Source organism: Saimiri boliviensis, chromosome 6 (genome assembly GCF_048565385.1).
Source record: "Saimiri boliviensis isolate mSaiBol1 chromosome 6, mSaiBol1.pri, whole genome shotgun sequence".
NCBI lineage: Eukaryota > Metazoa > Chordata > Mammalia > Primates > Cebidae > Saimiri > Saimiri boliviensis.
In genome coordinates, this window is record NC_133454.1 from 9,691,790 (window position 1) to 9,713,747 (window position 21,958).

The following is a 21,958-nucleotide window of genomic DNA, read 5'->3' on the forward strand; positions in this document are numbered from 1 at the left end:
GCCTTCCCATCCTATTAGAAAAACAGCAGCTCCGTGGAAGCGAGCTTTCTGAATAACTAAATTTACAGATAAGCTTGCTTTAATTAGCTAGAGAAGAAGAGTCCCACTCCTTCTTCCAGACAAAGCCAATACGGATTTCTCTACATCGCGGCACATCTGCAAACAGCTCCCAGTCTCTTCCACTGCCCTGATTAGTCTCCCTTAAATTCCTTTCGAATATAGTTAATTTGCTTCCCCCACTTTTTTAACCCGTACGTCAGGAAGCAAGTGAGCTGAGCCTTTGAACCATCAATCTTCCAGACATGATAGCAGTGCATGATCTCCCTGATGCTGAGTACTCTGGCTTCTGTATATGTTGAAATTTGGTTTGCTTTAGATTTTCACAATGAATCAACACATCACGGGGCAGAGGGCTGGGGAAGGAATTAGCTTAAAGAAGTTATGAGTCAAAGTTCTTTTCTGCGGTCTCACGGTCAGAATTCTAGACACACTTATTTTCTTCTCTTTTTCTAAAAAGAAACTCGATGAGGAATAAAATTTTGTCATTCAAATGTGCCCTAAGACTTTTCCTTTCTCTTTAGGGTAACAACTGTCTTCCTGTTTCCTCTCCAATATACAAGAAGAACAGACACACTTACAAATGTACTAATTAGTACTAAAAAGTACTAATGAGAGATCGGACCATATTCTTGAAGGGTGGTCTGACTTAAAATGAGATGGTAAGAAACGACCAGTTTTAAGCCTTCAGAGACTGAGAGAGGAAAATGCCCCTTTCTGCACCACTCCCGAAAAAAGTCACTGCTTCAGGGTCAATGACCACTCCCTTCCCATCACACAAAGAACGAGGCTAGTATTAATGACTTCTCACACTTCAGTCTGTATATGCTCCTTTGAGGAAAGGAAACCTCTCTAGAAAATGCACTTGGATTTCTCTGTTGAGCCTTAGAGACTATTGTGAAATATACCTTATAATCTAAAGCTTTCAGATGAAATAACCAAAAAAAAAAAAAAAAAAACCTGTGGATTCAAATTTATATCTTTGGATTAGCAGGAAAAGGAATATTATGCCAATTAAATCTCCTTTAACTCTTCCTTTTTTCATTTTATTTTCCTATTACTCTTTTTAATTCTTTCATTAAAAAAAAAGTGTTTGCTGAGCTGGTAGATCAGAGAAATTCTGCAAATCTAGCATATCTGGATGTCAGCAAGGCATCTGACAAAGTCTCTCCTGAGATCCTAGAGGACAAGACAGGAAAAATGTGGGCCAAATGACAAGCCAAAGGAAGGGGTTTAAAAAATGGATTGAATTTCAGTATTCATAAGGCAGAGTGTCAACTTGGAGAGAAGTCTCCAGTGGCTTGCCTCAGGGCTCTGAATTCACTCTTGTATCCGTCAACATTTTTCCTAATGACTGGGATTAGGTCATAACCTTCTAACCAAATGTTCACATGCTTCAAAACTAGGAGGGACAGCAAATACACTAGGGACAAAATCAAGGCCCAAAACGATTTCAAAGGGCTAAGACAGTGTTTCTCAAAGTGTGGTCTGCACATCACCTACATCAGAATCGTGTGGAATGCTGACGCCTTACCCTGCCATCTCATTACTGGGTATATACCTAAAGGAATAGAAATCATTCTGTTATAAAGATACATCCTCATGTAAGTTTGTTGCAGCACTATGCACAATAGCAGAGACATAGATTCAACCTAAATGTCCATCAATGTTAGACGGGATAAAGAAAATGTGGTACATATTCATCATGGAATCTATGCAGTCATAAAGCGAAACGAGATCATGTCCTGTGCGGTGACATCGATGGAGTTAGAAGTCATTATTCTCAGCAGACTAACACAGAAACAAAAACCCAAACACCGTATATTCTCACTTATCAGCAGGAACTGAGCAACGAGACCACATGGATACATGATGAGGAACAAGACAGTGGGGCCGGTCAGCAGGAACTGGGGATAGGGGAAGCATCAGGAAGACCCGCTAATGGATGCTGCGTTTAATACTTAGGTCATGGGTTTGATCTGTTCAGCAAACCACCATGGCACACGTTCACCTACGTAATAAACCTGCACATCCTGTACATGTACCCCTGAACTTCAAATTTGAAGAAAAGAGAAATTTTAAAAAGGCAGAAGCCTGGATACCCTGCTCCTGCTGACTCCAGGCAGATCACTGTTTAAGGTACGCTGAACTGGAACACAGTCACAGCCTTCTCTGTACATACTTGGGAGAGGTCATGGAACTGTAGCTATCTCAAGATTAGCATAACCTGAAGGGGTTTTTCTGTTGTTTTTTTTTTTTTTCCAATTATCATTTTGAAAGGAATCCAAACTGGAGGCTGATTGGTATCTAGATGGTAAGAGAAGGTTTAAAGCCAGGTGACAATCAGGTAGGATGGAGGAATGTTCCAGATCTGCGTTTAGAGGTCCCTCTTAGGCGGCAGGATCTCATAACGATCTCCCCTCAGGAAAAGAAAGGTTTTGTTAGAGCTGCTTTCCTGGGAGACAGTGCCTCAGCAGGTGATTCCATTAGCTTTGTCGCTTTAATAACAACCAGATTTACTAGATGAAAACGGTACAAAATATTGAACAAAGAACAATATAAATATTGCTTGTTCCTGAAAACGACACTCCAGCTGACTCCCCACTAGGAGTTTGTGTGATTTTTATATCTTAAATGCCAATTCTGAAATCCACTTCTAAAGGCCAGTTTCAGACTCAGGCAACTTCCAAATCTGAGGAAATTAAAAATACATAAGAAGCTATGTCTTTTTACTATTAAATACTAACAGTTACTATGAAAATCTGGAATCAAAGGAAAATCCAGCTCCTGCCCCTTAACACGAAGCATTTTCATGAAGTCTCTGTCTCCTAACGCAGTATGCAATTGATTTGAGCCAGAGTTCAATTTGCTCCCTGATATCCTGGCATTTTATGAGATTGAGCCAACTTTCATGCAGCAATGAGAGCCAACAGGAACTCACGGAGCAAAAATCCTGCTGCAAGGACAGAAACGACCCACCAGGGTTGGAGGAAAAGACAGCATCTCATATTCCCTTCATTTCCTTTTTAATGCCTGGTACACTCACCTGCCCATAATAAATATTCAATCAATATTTCGAAAATATTCCCCTTAAAAAAAAAAAGGAGGTCCTTAAAATAGGATAGTAATTCATAAATTTTCCATTTTTTCTAGACTGTTAATATCATTCACACAAAAAAAATTTTAATGAAAACCTTGATTGATTATATTTTAGTTACCTATCTATCTGCCTACACAGATCAAAGGTGTTTTGGCAAACTAACATCTTTCATTACTAAAGGAAAGATAAAAATGCAGAGAACATTATTTTATTACAAATCTAGGAGGTGGGTTTTATTTTTAAAATTTTTTAAACATTTTTACTCTTAAAACCCAACTCCTAGATTTTCTTTTCGTTGCAGGGGGTTGGCGGCAGAGTTTCACTCTTGTTGCCCAAGCTGGGGTGAAATAGAGCATCTTGGCTCACTGCAACCTCCACCTCCCAGGTTCGACGGATTCTCATGCCTCAGCCTCCAGAGTAGCTGGTATTACAGGTGCACACCACCACACCCAGCTAATTTTTGTATTTTAGGAGAGAGAGGGTTTCACCACATTGGCCAGGATGGACTCAAACTCCTGACCTCAGGTGATCCATCCACCTCAGCCTCCCAAACTGCTGGGATTACAGGCATGAGCCACTGTGCCTGGCCCAACTCCTAGATATATGAGAATATTTAAAAAGTTCCAGTCCCTAAGTTCTTACCTTCTCTTTTAACATTGTGGTAACTGAATCATGTTGCCTATCACTCTTTAATATGGCTCTACTCTATCTTTATAAAAAACAAAAACAAAACACAGAAAACAGGCTGGTCATTGCCAGTGAATGAGAGGAGGGAGAATGAGGACTGACTGCTTAAGGGGTTTGGGGCTTTCTTTTAGGGTGATGAAAATGTTTTGGAACTAAACAGAGGGAATAGTTGTACAACAATGTGAATGTACTAAACGCCACTGAAGGGCACACTTTAAAATGGGGAATTTTATACTATGTGAGTTTGACCTTAATAGACAAAAATCAAACCAGGAGAATTATTAAGGTTTCTCCAAGGATGCTGTCCCATCAGCGGCTCACTGGCGTGGACAAGTTAACGGAGTCTACATTCCAGCACTCACTCATAGAAATGTGATCTCATATCCTTCCCAAACTATGAAATAATTCTAGCTGCTAAACCAAAGACTGAAGTGTCACCAAGAGGCAATCTCTCACTAGAGAGCTGGCCTGAGGGTGAAGGGAAGTGATCTGCCTCAGCGCTAGAAAGTAAGCTCAATTCTGTTGGCTGTGTGTTACCTCTGAAGTGTGGATAATTATGCCTCGAGGGGTAACTATGAAGGTCACGTGCACCGCCTCATGCGATGGAGCACAGTCAACCTGGTTTCTTTGGGGGCATTCAAACAAAAAGTAAAGAAACATCTGTATAAACTACAATGGACAGATCAAGCTGACAGCCAAGTCTTGCTGTCTCCGAAGAGGAAGATAATGCAGGTATACAGAACCGATGAAAGACCAAAGCACTGAGCAAGTGGAGTTTCATGTACCAGGTCTAAAGGGTTCACTCCAAACATCAGCAGGAGGCACAAGAAGTGTTGAAGGTCAACTGCAAATGGGAATTTTGAAGGTGAGAGACACTCATTCCATGTGACGAGTGCATTCACATTTATTTTCAGATTTAACCTTCCTCTCACAAAATCCCTGCTATAAGCGGTAACATCCATTATCTTTCTTTGAACACACACACACACATGAATCTGTTTACGTGATGGCATTCTGACTCAACGACACTGTCAAGGAAAGCGATCCATCCTGTCTCTCATGGTTACTTCCTCCAAACATTCCTCCAGCTCAGAACCTAACCCGTCCCTTTAGATTGATTTTTTACCTCATCTAACCTCACAGCCACTCTGGGATATCAGTCTTCCACACTATGGTCTGATTTCCTGTTGACCTTCTTCTGTACTTGTTTAGATAGAATGAAGAAACCCCGATTTTTCCACGCCAAGGACCCTGTTCTAATAATTTTAGGAATTCTGAAACAGCGGCAAACATAAACTTCAAACCCGAATGTAAAAAATTGCATTTTTTTCCTAGTACTTATGATGTTTTTGATCACCTCTCTGAAGATTCTGGTCCTGACTGTGGAAAGATGAGGAAGCCAAATCCCAGATAACCCACAAATCTTGGTCTCATTTGTCCATAAAAGCCTCCAGCTGTCAGAAAATGAACAGTCCCAATCCAAGGTTTAAGGCTTTATTTTTTTTTTTTTCTCATCCATAATCCAGCCGTGATTTTGGTGGAGTCAAGGACAGGATGATCTTCCTCAGTTTGGTTTATCTGAGAACTGTCTGGTAGAGGCAGAAAAGATGCTTTCTTGCTCATCATTATGGGGACCTTTTTCCTGGTCCAGTCAAACAGGGTAACTCCATTAAAAGTAGCTTCTGCTATCTTCCAGAAGAGAAGCAAAACTACCTTCCAGGAGAGAAACAAACAAAGCTATATTTGACTCTTCAATGCTTTTGTGGTTCAAGTTCATGAATGTCTTTTGGATCAAGGAAAGTGAAATAAACATATAGGAAATCTAGGCAATCTACTCTGCTGTATGTAAAATAACTCACATATTATATACCACAAAATCACTTGTGGAGCAAGCTTCAAACTTGGTTTTCCAAGCTGAAGGAGAAAAACAGAGTATTTTTAAAGAGGTTAGAAAAGCTTTTCTTACCGAAAGCATATGGAGATAGGGTTGGGGGTGGAATGATCAGGCCAAAGATCTAAATTGGAAAAAGATTGCTATTGTTTGAATGTTTTGTGACCCCAAATTTCATAGGTTGAATTCCTAACCCCCAAGGTGATAATATCGGGAAGTAGGGCCTTTGGGAAGTGATTGGATCATGGGGCAGCAGTCCTCACTCAGTAATGGGATTAGTGCCCTTCTAGAAGCAACCCGAGAAAAATCCTTCATTCCTTCCACCATGTGAAAACACAGCCAGAAAGCACCACTCATGAACCACAAAGCAGGTCCTCACCAGACACTGAATCTGTTGGTGGCTTGCTCTTGGATTTCCCAGCCTCCAGTAATGTGAGAAATATATTTCCATGATTTATAAGCTACTCACAGCTTACGGTATTTTTATAGCAATCCAAATGGATTAAGACAAACACCAAAGTATTTTTGAAAGGAAATACCAAAAGAAGTCAACACATATAAAATAAAAATTCAGAGACTTCAGAATGAAGATATTTTTAAAAAAATCTTTAAGAGGACGGTGGAAATCAAGGCCCTTGACATACAGGTATTGATCGACTTACAACCTATGCAACTTACGGCCATTCAACTTTATGAACACAATAACTAGCCACGACTGCTCCGCGTCGGGCAGCGCAGATGTTGCCCAGCTGGGCAGACGACAGTGCGGACCAGCTTCTGGCAGCGCTACCATCTCCACGTGCACCATTTCGACTGTTATCCCAGACTCGGTACAGCAGTTTGTGTTTTGCGTCTTGGATATTTTTCATCAAACCCCTCCCAAGATGTCTACCAAGAGGAAATTGTCTTTGTCTAGGCCTCAGCCAGCCAAGAAGGAAAGAAAGGCCATCGATCGCCACACGAAAATGGAGGTCATCAAGCAGTACGAAGGAGGAAAGAAACTGAATGTGATCGCACGTGATACGAAGTTATCACACTCGATTGTGTCGACGATTTTGAAAGATAAAGAAAGAATATTGCACATATAGCCTACTCAACTCATGACCAAATCGTGTTACGACTGGTCTGTCGCAACCAATCGTGGTCCTAAGTCGAGCACTAGCTGTAGTTGAAACAGTATGTCATGCCTTATGTGAAAACTGCTGGCTGAAATGAACCTACATTTCCAACTGGGGTCTAAGAGATAGCACCCGCTGAAGAGAGACAGGGGTATGGAGATCTTGGCGAGCTTCAGTCACCAATAATAGGCTTATGAGACCTTAATGAAAAATAGAAGAAAGATAATAATTGTCTTGATGATAAAGTTTCCTGGATAATAGAAATATAAAAAGTATGAATCTAACCACTGGCCAAGAGAGCATTAAATACATGTTAAGAGAAGAGCAAGCCAGGTGACCAGGCAACACTGGAAATAGGAGACAACCGCATTTATAAGAAAGTGATGGGCAGATCTGTGGATGCTTTGTTGGCTTTAAGAAGCCATAAATGCAATCTAAAATCCTTCCTAGGGCCAATGAAACAGTGAATATTATTGAAAATTCAACTCTTTAAACATGTAAGCTATTTTCATTTTTGTCACCACCTTAAATGGCTGAAAAAAATGACACAATGTACGGTATTTGCAGTTAAGTTCTTCATAGAGCCACAGTGTCTCCATTTGGTTCATCAAAACATACATTATTCAAAGCTTTGAACCACAAAGGAACAAAGGTACTGGAACGGATTCCCCATGTGCTTGGAGGGAAAGCTGATGTACAGAGAACATGTCTTCCTCATCTAATTCAATCTCTGCAAAGGAATCAAAGATAAACACTAAACTGCAGTTGCATCTACATGGCTAGCCCTTCCTTCTTTTCCTCTCCTTCCAAAAATATCTACTGAGCAGTGATCATATGCCAGGTTCCAACTGAGCCAGACACAGGACACGGCAGTGCATCAGAAATAAGTCCTGCCTTGAAGGAGCCTACAATCAAGCAGAAACAAGGAACGAGAGGAGTACACAGCTGACCCTGAACCAACAGAAAGTATTGCCAATGGATGCAAATTTAAGCTGAGCCTATACGACCACATCCTGGGCATGCTCAATAATTTTAAGAAAACGAGCTGACCCTGCAGAGCTAGTTGGAAACAGTGAGATATCTTATAGTAGGAATATCGGCTAAAAAGTTTTATCACTTTTCATCTGGGCAGCTGAACAGAATCTTAATACAGACAAAATATACAACACAGGATCAGAATATGCCTTAGTGACTGGATAGGTGTTCCTTTCCTGGGTATATGTGGAGTACATTCTATTTTTAAAAAATTATCCTGCACCTCAGTATCTACATTTGCAAACTGGTGATAGGGCTGATATCCTAAAAATACCATTGGGTATTTTTACTGTAACTATAAAACAACACATGCAACAATACATTTAAAACTCTTAGCCATTATACATCCATTATATGTCCTTCTTCAAGATGTTTTGTGAAACTACAGCTTATGGTCATAAACATGTGTTCCCGTGCATGAGTCGGTGTTGCATTTCACTCATTTCTTCACAGTCTTACATGTACAGACTGTGCAGGTCTGTAAATTTATACCTTAGTATTCTGTAAGCCCTTTAAAAAGCTGCTTCCAATTGAAAATCATCTTTTAAATGTCTATTGAAGAGAATTTACACTGTATTTATGGCCTGGACATAATCATTACCTTCCAATAAAAATGACTCATTAAATAAAAAGCAATTTTCGCCCATGAGCTCTTAGAATATATTTGCTTACTTATGGAAATTCAATAGCCTCTTGCTCAATATTTTCTGCATTTCTCAGTACAATTATTTGGGGTTCATATATATGCCTATTCAAAATTTGCCAAATCTGAGCAACTCAGAAACACTAGGAAGACAGAAGACAATAACAAACACCAAAGCAAATAAAACCACACCAATAAAACTACACCCAGTGTCCAAAGTGAGAGATTCTGGGATCCATTTGAGCGGGGTAGTAGCCTTCTGACCTTTATTCCGCTTCTGGTTAGAAGACAGAGCACAGCAGGGCTGCTGTTACCCACCTCTTTAAGAACTCCATGAACTGACTGGGAAACATTCCTCTGCAACAACCAGTAGATGTTCTTGAAAGTGACAGGCCATCTACCTTAAGCTGGTTGCCAAGCACTGCATGCTAAGTGAACATCTGAAGTCCTCAGAATGATTCACTATTCATCTGAGACCCCACAGCACACTTGCTTGCATTCCCCACACAGGCTGCTTTCTCACTGTATTTCCCTCTGTCTGAAACCAGAGCTGCTATTAGACAAAGCAAACAATTTAATTTTACTAAAAGGCTGGAAACTTGACCTCAAAGCTGGAGAAACTGCTTTGGTTTGATCAGGACAAAGGAATGCAGAAGCCCCTCTTTCCCCATCCACCCGCAGCTAACTGGTCTGCCAGTCAATCCCAGGGAAGACTTTGCAACATCCCAGTACTCAGCCCGCGGGAAGACAGAGTACAGAATGACGAGCTGTTTAACATGCACTGCCTGAAGCCACATGGGGATGCCTTCTATTTATTTGTGCTTTTCATAGCTTTCTAATATTTTATAAAGTGCTACTGTTTCTCATTTTAATGTCTGGGGTTTTAATGTAGGGCTTATTTATCTTACCAAAAACAACTTAGTAATTGCAGAGGAGAAAAACACTTTGGGAAAAGAAGTGTTTGCATATGTTAATCACTTAATTTAAAGAGTTCTGTGAGTAAAAGCAGAAGATGTGTGATAAAAGAAAATGTGCTTTCATCATTGCTTCAGTTGTTAGCTATGATTTTTTTTTTAGGTTAGAGAACAATAAAATGGGAACTAGTAAATTGTAAAATACCATAAAGGATGGTCACCAAACACCTCACAATACAAATACAAAGTGCACGCAAAGTCAAATCTGACATCCGCATCTAATAGGAGGTGATGCTTACTTAGAGCCATGTCAGTAACTCCACAACTCAGTAATAAATACAGCTAACAATGAAAACCTAAGACCTCAAATGCACCTGCTAAATTATCAAGACAGCCTTGAACAAAATAGTACCCATGCTTACAAGTCCTGGGTTCAAGGCTCAGGTGTGCCACTAACTATGCCAGGGGATAAGAGAAAATAACTTCATCTCCATAAGTCTTATCTTTCTCAAATGTCAACCATGGGCATAAGCTCAAGGTTCCAAAAACTCCTTAAACAATTTTTACAAAATCTAATTCTAGGCTGGGTGTGGTGGCTCACATATGTAATCCCAGCTACTTAGGAAGCCAATGAAGAAGTATCGCTTGAGTCTAGGAGTTCAAGACCAGCCTGGGCAACATAGCAAGACCCTATCTCTAAAAAGATAACAATAAAGATAAATTAGTTGAGGGTTAGTGGAATGCATCCGTAGCCCTAGCTACTCAGGAGACTGAAGGAGAATCTCTTGAGCCCAGGAGTGCGAGGCTGCAGTAAGCTACGACACTGCCATTACAGTGACAGACACAGGGTGACCCTTTCCCAAAAAAATCAAATCATATATTAAGTTAACCAGGATGTATTACTAAATTACTCTAATTCTTTGACAATTACTAATTTAGGTATGGGGTGTGTGTGTGGGCACGTGCGTGTGTGTATGCACATACTTTATTTGACAGGTCAGCAACTTCCACTGCCCCTGCATGGATGTTTGAGGCTCCCAACTAGAATAGAATTCCTCTAAACCAGGGAGCTAGCTCCATATCCACCAATTCATACAACATGGCAGACACAGCACCTCTTCAGTTCAACTTTAAGTCATGTTTAAGGACACCACATTTTACAATAATAAAAACAACTGCTGTAAGACAGTATTCAGAAAAATGGAACTTCAGAAGGAAGAGGGGCTATTGCACACAATTAACAAGAGTAAGGGGTACAGAGAGTGCTTTTCCTTTTAGGGTCCTGACATGCTGCAGTTAAGGGAAATTTGACATGGGATCCACTTACATGAAGACTTTTGATTCACTGGTAAACAGTTTTAAAAAGGATATTGCCATGCTTAACCAATCTGCATTTATAATTGTATCTTTCAAATTATATTCTTGCTACAGTTCATAGTGGATTTTTTAATCACAAAGAGTAGTCCTCAGAGTTTGTGGCAATCAATCGAACTTATTCTCCGTCTTTCTTGCCTTCCTGCAAGTTAAAATACGAGGTAACAAATCTAAAATTCCTTCAGGACTTTATCCAGACGTCGTCTCTCCCTAGTGAGGCCTTCTTTGGAACCCACCACCACCTGGACAATTTCTTGATCCCTCAGTTGCATTATTTTTCTGCTTAGCACTTGATAATAATCAAGAAAAACATGTATGATGTGTGATATGTTAGGTGGCTTTAAGTGCTCCATCCCCACTAGAATATGCAATGCTTAATTTTAGGTACTAACTTGACTGGATTAAAGGATACTCAGATAGGTTAAAAAAAGCATTATTTCTGGGTATGTTAGTGAAGGTGTTTCCAGAAGAGACTGGCATCTCAGTCAGTGGGCCAAGTAAGGAAGACTCATCCTGATCCAATGTAGGTGGGCACCATCCATCTCACTGGGGACTCAGATAGAACAAAAGGGCAGAGGAAAGGCAATTCTCATTCTCTCTCTGTCCCCCTCCCTCCCTCTCCCTCTCTCTCCCCTTCTCCCTCTCTTCCTCTCCCCCTCTCTCCCTACTGGAGCTGGGATACCCTTCTTCTGCCTTTGGACATCAAGGTTATCTGGTCTTTGGACTCTGTGACTTGCACCAGACATCCCTACCAACACCCTCATTACACATTCTCAGGCCTTTGGCCTCAGACTGAGAGTTATACCATAGTCTCCCCTGGTTCTGAAGTTTTTCAACTTGAATTGACCCATGCTACTGACTTCCCTGGTTCCCCAGCTTACAGATGGACTCTCATAGAACTTAGCCTCCATCATCATGTAAGCCAATCCCTCTAATAAATCCCCTCTCATCTCTCTGTGTATCTACATCTCTCTCTCTCTCTCTCTCTCTCTCTCTCTCTCTCTCTCTCTCTCTGTGTGTGTGTGTGTGTGTGTGTGTGTGTGTGTGTGTGTGTGTATTCATTGGTTCCATCTCCTCTCTGGAAGCCCTGACCAATACAGGATATTACAAAGATAAAGATTTTTGCCTATTTGCATCATTTTTTAAAACTCAGTGCCTAGAATAATACACGTGTTCATCACACGTTCTTTAAAACACATATTACATATTACATGATATAATATAGAATACATATTATAATGAATACATGAATATTGCAGATATTCCCTTTAAGCTCCGGTCAACAAAGCCGCATGAGAAAAGAAAGTACACAAGGTAAGTGGTGGTTGCATTCTTTCAAAAAGATGCAAACATACCTACTCAAAGAGCAGTATGTGGCTGGGACTCGAGAAAGGAACATGGATTTAGATGAGGCTGAGTTAAAGCCTTGGCTCTGTTAGTAATTCTGTGGACTTGAGTAAATTATTTCACTTCTCTAAATTTCAGTTTCCATACCCACACATCTGGAGCAATAAGAGCACCTACCTCAAAAGTTTAATGGGAGGCACGAATGAGCTCAAGTACATGACACACCCTGCAGAGTATCTAGCAGACAGCAAGCTCTCGGTAAGTGCTAGAGGATGGTGGCGATGGTGCCGAGGAGGAGAAGACAGAGGACAGCAAAGATGATTACTATACGGTCACTAGGAAGGAAGATGGAAAAGTACGTCCAGCAGATGAAATCCTCAACCTCTTTCACCTTCACCACCTCTACTTCCCTCCCAATTTCCAGCTCGCGAATTCATACGTGTACGTTCAATAAAATAGCACTCCGCCTTTGGATACTTGGAAGAAAAAAATGGGTGTTTTAAAAAAAATGGTTTGCCCATCTCAATCAAAGAATGCAAAGTACCGCTACCTTTTCCCCTTGTAGTTCTAAGCATTCCAGGTTCCAGGGACACAGGGATCACAAAACCTTGACCAACCAGAACCCTTGGGAAATGTGTCACTTGGCATACTTGAGTTTTCCAAGTAGCTGAGAAGCCTGTCAGATGGTCGTCATAATTTTATGGGCTTTGTTTTGCTTTGCTGAGTTTTCTATTTTTGATTTTAAAAATCTTTCCAAAGTGCAGTGCACGTCTCTTCCCAAGTCCAGTTTATGCATCACCAAGATCTGCTCAGCCCAACCTGTACCACCTAAACATCGACTATTCACCCTACTCCCTGAAAATAACTCTCTGCTCCTGCAGAAGAATAAGGATGACCCCCCAATCCAGTACTCAGTGATAAAAGAGAGATGGTAATGTGAACACTGACTAGATGGTGTCCACGAAAGTACTGGCTTCCTACTAGTACTTCTCAGAAGTTTTGTGCCTTAATGCCCTGTGTGGCAGATTTAACCAATAAAAGGCCAAAAACGGGTAGGAGGCAGCAGAGACACTGCTTACCTTCCCTTCCAGCCCCAGGCTAGTGGTTCTCAGTGCGCTCTCTGGAGACAGGCAGAGCGACTGAAAACAGGCTGTGTTGTTCAGAAGCTGTGATCCACTTTAAAACTCGCCAGTTTATATGTGGTCTCCCTTTCATCCTATAAGACTCATTTTTCCTCACTCTGGCTCCCCTGTGATTAGTAAAACATGAGCACGTACTGTAACTTTTCTTTCACGTTCGGTTTTCTAGAAAACCTGGGCCGTGACAATGATTCTGACTTCATTACAAGGACCACTTAGCTATTACACTGCATGGGCATGAAGTGCTGAGCACTCTTTGGACTTAAAGACCCCCTTTGCTGTGTTGGGGTGGGAAATAGAGTCTTGCTCTGTCAACCAGGCTGGAGTGCAGTGACACGATCTCAGCTCACTGCAACCTCCACCTCCAAGGTTCAAGCAGTTCTCCTGTGTCAGCCTCCTGAGTAGTTGGGATTACAGGCATGCACCACCACACCTGGCTAATTTTTGTATTTTTTAGTAGAGATGTGGTTTCACCATGTTGGCCAGGCTGGTCTCGAACTCCTGGCCTCAAGTGATCCACCCGTCTTGGCCTCCCAAAGTGTGGGATTATAGACACGAGCCACTGAGCCTAGCTTGGGCTTAATGCCATAAAGGAGGTACGTAGGGCTGTTTATCCAGAAAATGTTTGAAGTGCCACGATTACGTCTTCAGGCTCTGGTGCCGACCTGACTCACTCAAAGCCCAGCTCCACCACAAGCTGTGAAACCTTGGACAAGAAATTTAAACTCAAGTTTTTGTTTCCTCATCCTAAGATGTGACTCATCAGAATACCTACTCTATAGAATTCTTGTAAAAAGAAAATGAGTCAATACTTATCTAACACCTGGCACAGAAAAACACACAATTAAACTGAGTGCTTCCTTTCTTCTGCTGCCTGATTTACGGGGTTATTTCTCACCACTGTTAGTATGACAATCTACTGCAATATCTCCACTTTGCAATTTCTAAAATGCTGTAGGATTGTTTAATCAGGAAATCTATTTTATTAGAGTTGTGTGCAAAGTGAAAGGAAGGAGCGACTGGGTAAAAACAACGTTAATGGATATCAATGCAAACTCTAAAAGGCTCCCAATAGCCATTATTGCTTACATCCTGGTTCTTGAGCATATTTTACCAAATTATCAAGTTCTAAATGAGCTAAAGTATTATTATCCACATTGACACATGCTAGAACATAGAATTTTGAGTTAGCATAATCACCCTTGAGCGCCTACATGATCTCAGTTGCGAAACTGAATTTAGCGGCCATAAACAGAATTCAAACTCACTCCACTTCTGATTGTTTACCTTCTAGGATAAATATCAGTCTAGGATACATGAGCAGTCAGAAGAAAGAAAGAATATGCCTGATAGTTTAGTATCTAGAGCATTATTGCATAAAATGGTTATCCAATATTTAATACCTGTGTTTTTATTTCAAGGCTCATTCAGTTTACTCATTAACCAAACATTCTATTAGAAGCATCCTCGGGGTGTAAGAAAGAAACACTTAACTCTACCCAGGATCAGGGACCGAGGTGTGATACATATGAGGACAGAGAACCAACATACTTGAGGAAGACTAACCTTCCTTTCCATCTTCACAGACCATTCACAACCTCAGAGCTCATACTTAGATAGTCCAAGTAAAGAATTTCCTTTCGAAGCTGACCTCAAAATAATGTTTATTTTTAGTAATTATGGTGCTTTATCTAGGGTTTAGTCAATGAAAACAGAAACATCCTACCAAACCAACATCCCATAGGGATGGAGACTAGGGATTCTAAGACATGCTAATATAGAGATTATAATAAGATTACTTATAGTAAATTACAACAATAATGTGCAAACTATGGTTAAATGAAACTCCTTATAATTTAGGGGAAACACTCGAGTTACACTTTTAGAATAGGGAGAACGAGTCTGAGTGAAAGAACTCAGGGACAGTTGTTAGCCAGCTCACAGAGGCCCTTTTAATGTGCTTCCTGGATGCTGGTATATTGTTACTGGCGAATTCCCAAAGAGATTTTATGAATAAGAGTCAGCCCAAGTAACAGTGCGATTCTCTCAACAGCCAGCTACTCCGAAAAAGCAGTGAGATCTCAGCTCACTGCAACCTCCATCTCCCGAGTTCAAGTGATTCTCCTGTCTCAGCCTCCCAAGTAGCTGGGACTACAGGTGTGCACCACCATGCCCAGCTACTTCTTGTATTTTTAGTAGAGACGGGGTTTCACCATGTTGGCGAGGATGATCTCCATCTCTTGACCTCGTCATCTGCCACCTCAGCCTCCCAAGAACTTGCAGATTTCTTACTCTTCGATGGCTGCTTTGGATACAGAATTTCCAGGGCACCTCCTCAAGCAGCATAGAGACACCAAAGAGTCAGATCCAGTCACATACAAACTTGGTCAATTTCCAAGTTTGCACCATTTGTCTGTTGGTTCAGTAATATACGAGAGAAGTGGCAACCTAAAACCTGGTCTGGTTGTCTTTGGCATTAACTTTATAATCAGGACTAGACTCCGTGGCCTGGCCCAGCCCAGTCACTTCTTCTGATAACATTAAATACTTCTTTCGGAAAAAATGTACATTTACCAGTATTGCTGGTAGATGCAGATTTAACCATGAAGCTGTTAAAACCAACGCTTCCAAGCCCCAAGGAGGATCGTAGCAATGATTCACATGGTCCTACACTTTTATAAATTTTACAAAATATATTTAAAATATATCAATTCAAAATTTCTATTCTCTTTCCCTTTGATCACATTTTACATCGCATCATGTGAAGTGGTTGCAGCCAGTATGGGGATCTGCCTAAAAGAGAATTGAGATAAGAATACATTTAGCTTGCATTTAGTGGGATTTTTTTTTTATATGACTCATCTTCAATTCCAAATATATATACACACACACACACACACACACACACACACACACACAGTTGTTAGCCATTTCAGTGTAGAAATGGTTTCCAAAAACACTCCCACCATCCATTGCACTGAGATACCCAGGAGATGAAAGACCAAAACTTGTATCACCCATATGAATATAACCTGAGGTGAGTGGCAGTAGAATTATGGCAGTGATGGAGGAGAAATTAGGATAAAGTGAACAGAGCCAGAGCTACTCCGAGGAAAATTATCAAATGATTAGGCACGTAAACTTGTCGTTAGATGTGGTTCTTGCCTACAGAGTCTAAATCAACGTTCTATCCTGGATGAGGTAGCAAACAAGTTAAAAATGCACCGTAAGTTTTTCCTTTTGTTCACAAAACTCATGGAAACAGAAAATAGTAGGGTTTTTTTGTTTGTTTATGGAGCACAGTCTTGTAGCAGTATTATTAATATCCAGAATATCTACAACAATTCATATGAGAAAGAAAGTTGATAGAGGTTTTTCCAAACTTGACACAATGTTTAAAACTGACATATCATTAAAGTAACAAACTGTGACTTGGGAGACAGATTTCTAAATTCTCAATAACAAAAGCAAATTTCAGTCAACTACACTGGAGAAAAACGAAATAATCTTTCTTACTTTCTATGGTAACAATTACAAAATTGTTATCCTAGGGAGAGGCAATCAGACCAAATTTCAACCCAAAAAGGTAGGAAAGAAAGCATTAGAGAGGTGTGTCAGGCATTTAATTAAAAAAAATATATATATACTATTTTAGTCTTCTGAGTTTTGTGGTATCTGTCACATTTGTTGACTTTCAAATTTTTAAGTCGCTGTGATATTTTTCCTTGTACTAAACAAATGCAGCTTTGTTCTTATAACTTATTATTTTCTCAAAGCAGGCATTCGAAATAGCATGAGCTTCAAGGCCCAGAAAACTGGGATTCATTTCTGGGATTAGGCACTCCTTGACAATTAAGCCTTGCTTATATAGCATTATCAACTCACTTCAATCCTCTAGTTATCCTTCATACTGTCGTGTCTTCAACTGGAATTTGCAGAACTCATCCCACAATGCCACAGGATGAGCCTAAGGCCACAGTGAACATGATGAATGATCAGGAGAGGATACTTATTTATGTTGTATCACATGGTGTGCAATTACATGGCATGACATGCTTTTCTGTCTCTGCTATCAGCTTTTTATATATATATATATTTTTTTTTTGAGGCAACGTATCACTCTGTCACCCAAGTGGCGTGATCACAGCTCACTGCTGCCTCAATTTCCCAGGCTTAAGTGACCTCCCATGGTAGCTCTCCCCTGCCCCTCTAGCTAGTACTACAGGTGAGTACGCCACCATGTCCAGCTTATATATTTACTTAGAGGGTCTCAGTATACAGCCCAGGTTGCTCTTGAATGCCTGGGCTCAAGCAACCTTCCTGCTTTGGCCTCCCAAAGTGCTGGGATTACAGGTGGGCGCCACCGTGCCCAGCCTTTACTACCAGTTCTTGATTTAATCATCTATATGAGTTGGCACCGCATCCTCAGCCAGCCACTAGAGCTGCCTACGAGCTGGTGCTGATGCACCACAGAGAGGGCACATGGAACCCGGGGAACGGGGAACTGCTTCAGTGGCTGGTATAATGCCAACCTGAGCACAGTGGCCCAGGAGGAGGCAAAGCACCACAGGCAGGCACTGGGAGATGCTGGTTATCAATGTGACCTCTGCATCACCTCAGTGTAGAATAGAGCAATCTGGACCCTCTGGACAGTGCTGGAGGCCATTGCTCAGATGTGGCTGCCGGTAATGAGGACCCGACGCTTCAATAAGCACACTGCCTGTGTCTGATCAGACTCAGTAAAGCAGAAACTGCCGCAAAGCATGCTGAGGCCCAGGTAAAGATCCGCAGGCGTTCCTATGACATCCCACCACCTAAAGCCCAACCATCCTTTCCACAGCAACATCAGTAAGGATCACAAGTATGCGGACTTCACTGAAGATCAGCTGCCCTCCTGTGAGAGTCGAAGGACGCCATTGCCAAAGCACGGCTCTTTTGGAATGAAGAAATAGCTCCCGAGATCAACGAGGAGAAAAGGGTAGGAACTGCAGCCCATGCCAACAGCCTTCCAGCCACTGTTAAGCATCTGGAAGGTTTCTGAAGAGCCTATCATGGAGCTGAACCTGTCGACTGCTATTCCCATTGTCTATGAATTGGACAATGGCTTGAAGCCCATCAGGCACACGCAAGGCCTGAGGGATGAAGAGACTGTGTGTAAAGCCATGGAGGCTGTGGCTGCCCAGGGAAAGGCCAACAAGTGAAGGTTGGCAAACAGGCTACTGTCCCCAGGAGCACCCTCCCTGCCTGTCACGTCCCTCTGCACCTCCCTCCTGCCCATGTCACTCACCACATCTGCAGACATCTTAAGTTATAGCTGCAGATAGGGATGGGTGGCTCCCGTTTTCATTTGAGCCATTTTGTCTCCTGCACCCACTCCCTTTACAACACAGTCAGAATAACACTTCTAGAGCACGGGTTCTCAGTCCAAGCTGAGGAAAAGCTCTTCTTGTCCAAGAGAGTTGAAAGGTAGTGACTCGGGTTTTTGCCAGTGTTTGTTTAGTAAGGATTTGTGGGGAGGAACCATGGTAAGCCATGACCAATGGGGAGAAGCAAGAGAGCCTATCTGTCCCTGGAGCCAGGGCTATGGTCTTCTGAGTCAGGCCATTGCCTGGGGGCTCTAGTCATTCCAGTGGAAGATGAACGCCACCTGTATGGTGACGTGACAAACAACGTTTCCTCCCTGACCCCAGAGAAGCTGGTTCTAAAAGGTTAGGATCAATCCTGACTTTATGTGTTACATTTACTATTATAAAAGTATAGTGTATATAAAAGTCTAGCACGTATAAATAATCCAAAACAACAACCCTTCTGGGGTTTCTCATGGCAGTTGAAATGGTCTCACATGTGGTCATCAGAGAAAAAGCCATTCCTCAGACCAATATGGGATCCGCTCCTTGACCTCCGAGGGGTGGGAGTGCCTCCTGCTGGGTTTTAGAATCCCTCCCCAACCTCGTTTCATGGCAGTGAAATGCCTCTCGATCCTGTCCAAGCGTGTCTTTCATGAACTGATTTCTGAACCGTGTTCTAATTGTGTGGCCCTGCCACAGGGGCCCAGTGTTCATTTGAGCACAGCTGGACTGTTCCAGATCAATATAATAAAGGAGTGACGTGCAATAAAATAAATCATTTATACATCATTTTCAGTGCAAAGCGCTACACAAACAGAGAACACACACATGATGAATGTGGAAATGAGAAAAGTAAGAAGTAGAACTCAAGGAAGAGGAAGAAGGAAGGAGGAAAGGAAGAGAGGCAGGCTTGTGAAGAAGCGAATGGAAGGAAAAAATTATAAAAATGATTTACACTCTATTTTACACATCTTGAAGGTGACTACAATGACTGTTTTTTTACCATTTGCCATATCTTTTAGGGTATGCGTGTGTACCTCAAACTTTTATCCTAATTTTTTTGGGGGGGTTTGTTTTTGACATAGGGTCTCACTCCGTCACACAAGCTGGAGTGCAGTGGTGCAAACATGGCTCACTGAACCCTCAACCTCCTAGGAACAAGTGATCCTCCCACCTCAGCCTGCCATGTAGCTAGGACCACAGGTGCACACCACCCAGGCCCAGCTGATTTTTACATTTTTATTATTTATTTATTTATTTATAGAGACAGGATCTCACTTTGTTCCCCAGGCTGGTCATGATTAATTCCTGGGCTCCAACGGTCTTCCTGCCTTGGCCTCCCAAAAAGCTGGGATTAGAGGCATAAGCCACCATGCTCGGCCTTTTATTTTAATTTTTTCAACTTTTATTCACTTTCAGCTCAAGACATTTCATATTCAATCGATTACTTTACTCAGTATTATTCTCACCAGCACACTGTGTTTTTAAAACCAACTAGAATATTAACTATGTTATGCAAATGAAAATCTGTGAATTTAATCACAAAGAGTGACCCAGAAGCGCCAATAAATCCTACAACATTCAATGGAAAAATCTGGAGAGTCCTATTATATTCAATAACTTGTATACCAATGCCCAAAATTTAATAAAAATTGAACTGAATCCTACATACAACTCTTTGTAGATTCTGTCAGTAAGACATGCTTTCAGAAAAACTGGCAAGCGAAAAAAACAGACTACAGCCCATTTTCATTTTCATTTCATTTTCCTTTCAATGAAACACTGTGAATATAGTGGCATCACATAAATATTTATCAAATGCTGTAATTCTTCCAACTGTAATGATAAATAAAAGTATCTTTCGAGCATGCATACAACACACTAGCAAAAAACCATTTTTAGAAGACTGCAATGAGATGCAAGCTATCAGAAGTCATGAAGGGCAATAAATTTCTCCTGCTACCTTCTGGAGAGCCACACATATACAGAGCAATCATCTGGTCGTTTTGGTAATCTCTGCTTACTAGGATCTTGAAATTTCCCTGTTTCATAATTGAAGAAATAAAAACAATGCAGCATCTCTTAGAACTGGGGAAACAGGGATCCTGACCTGACGGGCCAGTAAGCAATTGAAAATGTCTGTTATTAAATATGAAAGGAAGACTACTTACAGAGTAAAGACCACACGAGTTTCCAGGTTGCACGTTTGCCAACCTATTTGGATTCCCTCTTTATGACCGTCATTATTTTTTTCGCTTACTAGTTACACAGGGACAATAGCAGCTCAAGCCTGATACACAGTGCAGACATAATTATAGATTTGAACCAACAGTCCTCTATTAAAACCCGAATTGCCGTCAGCCAACAGTTAAGAAAAGGTCAAGAAGAAGGTACCTGCTGAAAAGTAATAAAAACATGTTGTTCATTATTTTCCAGAAGCTTCTAATCGTTTCTCCCACCTGGCTTACATGACAACTACTAAGTTCGGCGGAATGCTGTAGGACTCCTCGGGGAAACATATTTTTGCTCTCTCTCTCAAGTAATTATGGTCAAAAAATCTAGAGCCAAGAAAAGTGTCTGCTGTCACTTGATCATAACTTCATTCCTCTCCTTTCTTTCTCTGGTCTCAAGGGGAAAATTTAAGGACAAGCCTGGGCCAAAATGCACTAAGTCTCTTGCGATTTAGACGGGAGGGAGTAAAAATATCATCTCAAAAAAAGAACGAGGACAGGGGACACCATTTAGTCTGGATTTGTCATGACTGACACCAAAGATGCCAAATAACATTGGTCTTACTCCCCAACTTGTCAAAGACGAGTTACCAAGCAAGTTTGGGGAAAAGAAGTTGGAAAGATTAACAACCAGCCATAAGACAAAATATGGTTTCTAGTGCCTCTGAATATGAGACAAAAGACGTGTGGATTACATTATGCAAGAGATGCTCCTATAAGAATTAATCACCCTTTTAAATATCTGGGCTGAAGCTAATGGTTTCTTCAAGGACAAAGAGCTCTTCAGTTTTTTCAAACAATACGGCTCTTCCATTTCTTGGTTTTCACGCACACACTCTTGGCTATGATGATTAGAGACTTTGGCCGAAGAATATCAGACTCAGCACTCGCAGCTAGTGAACAGTCCTTCAATTGAAATAAATAAATAAAAGCTATTCAATTGTTTCCCTTTATTCTTTCCTTGGCCACCAGCTGAAATAAATCCTTCTCCCCGTGGAAGATCAAAGTATAGCATCACAATGATTGCGAGCCTCAAAGATCCTGCTCTCCTACCATCCGGTCAAACCCCTTTTT

The 21,958-nt window shown here is 41.2% G+C and overlaps 1 protein-coding gene and 1 pseudogene across 4 annotated transcripts in view; one reads left to right on the top strand and one right to left on the bottom strand.

The window, feature by feature from the left end:
* Positions 1-21,958, bottom strand: part of FAT3 (FAT atypical cadherin 3) — a 669,312-nt gene that overhangs the window by 503,282 nt on the left and 144,072 nt on the right. The window lies entirely within an intron of this gene.
* Positions 17,979-18,506, top strand: LOC120360983 (phosphoglycerate mutase 1-like; annotated as a pseudogene).